General features: G+C 36.4%; 1 protein-coding gene across 1 annotated transcript in view; it reads left to right on the forward strand.

The window, feature by feature from the left end:
- Rp2 (RP2 activator of ARL3 GTPase) overlaps positions 1-908 on the forward strand; it is a 37,780-nt gene extending 36,872 nt beyond the window's left edge. The window contains exon 6 of the mRNA XM_031344466.1: positions 471-908. The gene's annotated coding sequence lies outside the window, so the exon portion shown is untranslated. The remainder of the gene's footprint in view (positions 1-470) is intronic.
- Positions 909-4,372: the final 3,464 nt, after the last annotated feature.

The raw sequence follows: 4,372 nt of genomic DNA on the forward strand, positions 1-4,372 counted from the left end.
AAAAAAAAAAAAAAAAAAAAAAAAAAAAGAAAGAAAGAAAAAAAGAAAAAAGAAAGAAAGAAAAAAGAAAATGACAAGTAATTTATAAAGGTTAAGTATCACAAAGTGGATGTGATGCTTTTTAAAGTAGTTTAGTGGTAGGGGCCACAACTAGGAAGCTAAGTAAGAAAAACACAAGTATAAGTGGCAGGTAGGACTTGAGTGCTGTTTTTCTTGCAGTGTGCTGCACTTCCAGTTGTAAAATTCAGGTTTGTTTTATAGGGTCATTAATAGACTCTTTTATATTGTTCTTATAAATAGACAATAAGTAATTTAAAAATAATTTTAGGTGTTGGGGATGGAACCTAGGCCCTTGCATATGCCAGGTAAGTGCTCCATACCATCCTTACATTTTCTCTCATTTGAGTCTCAGTTAGTCTCAGTTTAGGGCTGTGAAGAGTCTAACATTCCCGATTTTTGATTTTGTATAGGAAAGAAAACTGAGGGTCAGAAAGTTTGGATGGCCTGTCCAGCTCAAACCATAGTCACTGAACTGCAATGTAGGCCTCTTTGCTGTCCCCTTGTGGTTACTAGAAGAACAAGACTCACTTATGTGAACCTCCTATGTGAAGCCTTTTCCAACAATCACAGACAGAAAGACCTGGTCCCTTGATGCTCCATACAAATTTCTACGAACCCGTGCTCTGTGCCTGCATGTCCATCACCTAGGAACTGGTTAGAATCAACCTAGTATATATTCAGGCATTTGTATGCATTCATACTTTCATACTAATATATGAGAAGCTCATTCTGGGTTATTTGACCTCAGGCTCTAGAATCAAAACACAGAAATCATTATGTTCAGAGGGAATAGATTAGGGTCTAATAATGTGATCTGTGTTTAATAAATGTTTTATTATTATCCATCATTTATTATACAAGTTTAGTTTCTTATGTAATTAATTCCTCTCTTCATGTACTCTCCTTGATTTGGGAATTAAAAACAAACTTTTCAATATTAAACTTGTTTTTATTTGTTTTATGTTGAAGAAGTCACTGCCATCTCTGCCCATGGAGGCTCCTAGGGAGGAAGCTTTAAGAGCATCAGCGCTGTTCACTAAAAACAAGAGCATAGACATTTCTGATTTAAATTTTTTTCTGATGTTTCTGTGTTGAAGCTTAGGTGATTTGTTGATACTAGGCTGAATTTATAAGATAAAGGACAGTCAGCTACTTGCTTTGGACTTAAAGGGGAAGTTAATTACTTGGTCCCCTCAGATCTGTATCTTTTGATCAAAAGACACAGAGGGTGCTCTGTATCTTTTGACATATTTCCACTTCAGACATTCAGGTATCCGTAAAACATGTATGGTTGTTCAGGAAAATTCAGTGTTTCCAGATTTGGAACCTTAATTTTTTTTCCTTAGTGAAGGCTTAGCTTAAGTCTAAATATTAAAGGAAAACTGAAATCCAAAATTCATAATTTACTTTTATTTATTTTTCTTCCCACTACTCACTAAAAATATATTCATGTCTTTATCTGAGGCTGGACATTCTTACTTTGAAAGTGTTTATGTTTAGTCAGTGGTAGCAGACCAGGACCCACAAGGCATATGATCACCCTCTTCCCATTATTATTTTAAAGATAGCATGATACAGAAAGATAAAAAGAAAAGAGAAGCATGTGTATAAATGCAGTGGTTAGATCTGGAGTCAGATGCTTCTGACCTGAACCAGGGCTCAGCTGATCAAAAGGGAAAATAATGCTTACTGTCGTTTACACATCCTTGGTCAGGGCCATAGTAAATCTTCTGGTGTTAATACGCGTTTGTTGAGCAAACACATGATCAAAGGTTAGAGCAGTGCTGTCTAGATAGGACAACATTTGAGTCCAATATGGTATTGCTCATACTATTATCTGGTGGACAGCACTACATATAGCTGCTGTCGTTTTTTATGTTAACATTAAATACAAGGAAAAAAGCCTCAGGACATGTAATACATGCTCAGAATGTTACCCTATAAAACCTTTCCCACGAGTATACATCTTTTAAATTATGAGGAAAAAAATACATGAGATTTACTCTCATCACATTTGAAGTGTACCATACTGTGCATGCACTTTTATAGGTAAATTGTTTATAAGGAAATACATAAAGATATACCTCCTATGTTAATTGAAGGTGCAGAAATTATTTAAATGTAGTTAGTTTGGGACTTTAAAATGCATCTAAGGTCTAGAAACTACTTTGATATTGGGATCAATGTTAAGCTCCTTAACAGATGAAATGTCCACAAATAAGAGAGGTTTTTATGTTTGAGGAAATTGATATCAGTTAACTTAAACTGTGGCAAAAATATGCTCAATAGAGTCTGGACCAGGGTCAGAGACAGAACAGTTTAACTCCAAAACCTCTACTTTCAAACATTATACTGTCCTCAGCAATAACAGTAACAACACGTTTAAAATGGAATACCTGCATGATAGCTAGTCACTGTGTTAGTATTTTGCCTATATTGTCATTTAACTTTTATATCAACTGTGTAAAGTCTGTATGGTTGGTTCCATTTTGCCAGATGAACAAATCGAAACTTAAGTCAAATATCTTCTTTGTCCTGAGTATCATATTTGAAATTGGGTAATGAGGATCTACTAGGATGTAAGGACAACCATATTCTACGTTTGGTGCTCACACTGATAAACAAGGTCTTCCCTATGGAGTATTAGAGGAAAAAAGGGAAAGAATGCTATCTTGTAACTGAGAGCTTCTAATTCTAGGCATGACTACATCAAAGGGAGTCCTAAGCAAAAGGGTACATCTAGACACATGAAAATGACCACTTTGGAAGTTCTACTTTCTGTGACTGTTTAGCTTACTGCCAAAGAATCTTCCCAATCCAGTGTAACATGCCCTTCAGGCAGACAGCTTGATGAGAAGAGAAAGACAAATCCTGAGCCACTTTTCCCCTACAGACCAGCATTACCAGAGTAAATGGTATAAAGCAATGTGGTTCTTTGCCACTATTCGAGAAGGAGGCATGTGCCAAAATAATTCAAGTGTTTTTCAAAGTATAGAAAGCCTATACATATTGAGTTTTCAAAAACACTAAAGGAGGGGAGAGTGGATCAAAGATAGGGTGATCCTATCTCAAAAACAACCAAAGATCTCTTTGTACCAAGAAGAAATCTTGTTAGGTTTACAAAACCAAGACCCAAAATAACGTGCCCAACTGTACACTCCTTTATGTTCAAAAATGGCTTTATACTTAAGTTTGTGTATGTTGGTTTTACACAAAGAACCACTGCTAAGTTACCCAAGCTCCTATAAATAATCCTTATTAAACTCACTCCCCATACACACACATACACATACACACACACACACACACACACACACACACACACACACACACACACACGGAATTAGGCAGGGATTAGTTGGGAAAAGGAAAGATTAACAAGTAGGTCGTGCACAAGAGAAGGTAGTGGTGACTCCAACAAAATCCCTTATACGCAAGGATGGAAATGTCATAATGAACCCCATTCTTAGATTAACTACTAATAAGAGGAAGCAAAGTTATGTGCAGGAAGAAAGAGTGGATAAAGATGATGAGGGCAGAAGTATGACAGACAAAAATGGAACCCTCAAATATCAAAAAATGAGAATGGGATTTGGTACCTCTTACAGTCCTGATCTTTAAATTTTGTAAATGGATTATTGAATTCAAAATAAAATTTGTATGTTAAAAAATGTTGGTAAGCAAAAGATAAAAAGAAACAAGTGGAAAAACAAGGGTTTTTATTTTTTATTTTTAAAATGGAACTCAGGAAAGGCAAGGATTCGTGCTTAGAGACAGCTGCAAGAAATGACCTTTGGCTCCAAACCAAAGACTGGCCCTGGGGCCCAGAGAGGAAGATGCTTGCTTAGTGACCAATGCAACAGTGGAGTTCAGGAAGAACTAACTAGATTAATGGATAAGAAGTGAGCAGTAAACAGCGAGATATCCAGTCAGCTAACACAACTTTTATTGTTGCTTCTTTATACCTCACAAGAATGATTCCTCTTCTGCCCATGCTGCTATACTTCACAAGTTCCTACTTGTTTCTTTTTTCACATCCTCTCTGTATCATGTTTCACTGTGTATCAGTCCCTTATTTTTTTAATTTTTAAATCATTTTGATTTTTTTCTGTGTATGGGTGTTTTGCCTGCATGTATGTATTTTCATCCCTGGTGCCTGCACAGGTCAGAAGAGGGCATTAGATGCCCTGAACTGCGGTTACAGATGGTTGTGAGCCACCATATGGACATTAGGAACTGAATCCAGGTCTTCTGGAAGAGCAACAAGTACTCTTAACCACTGAGCCATTTCTCCAGGTACCTTCCCATTATT

Source organism: Mastomys coucha, chromosome X (genome assembly GCF_008632895.1).
Source record: "Mastomys coucha isolate ucsf_1 chromosome X, UCSF_Mcou_1, whole genome shotgun sequence".
NCBI lineage: Eukaryota > Metazoa > Chordata > Mammalia > Rodentia > Muridae > Mastomys > Mastomys coucha.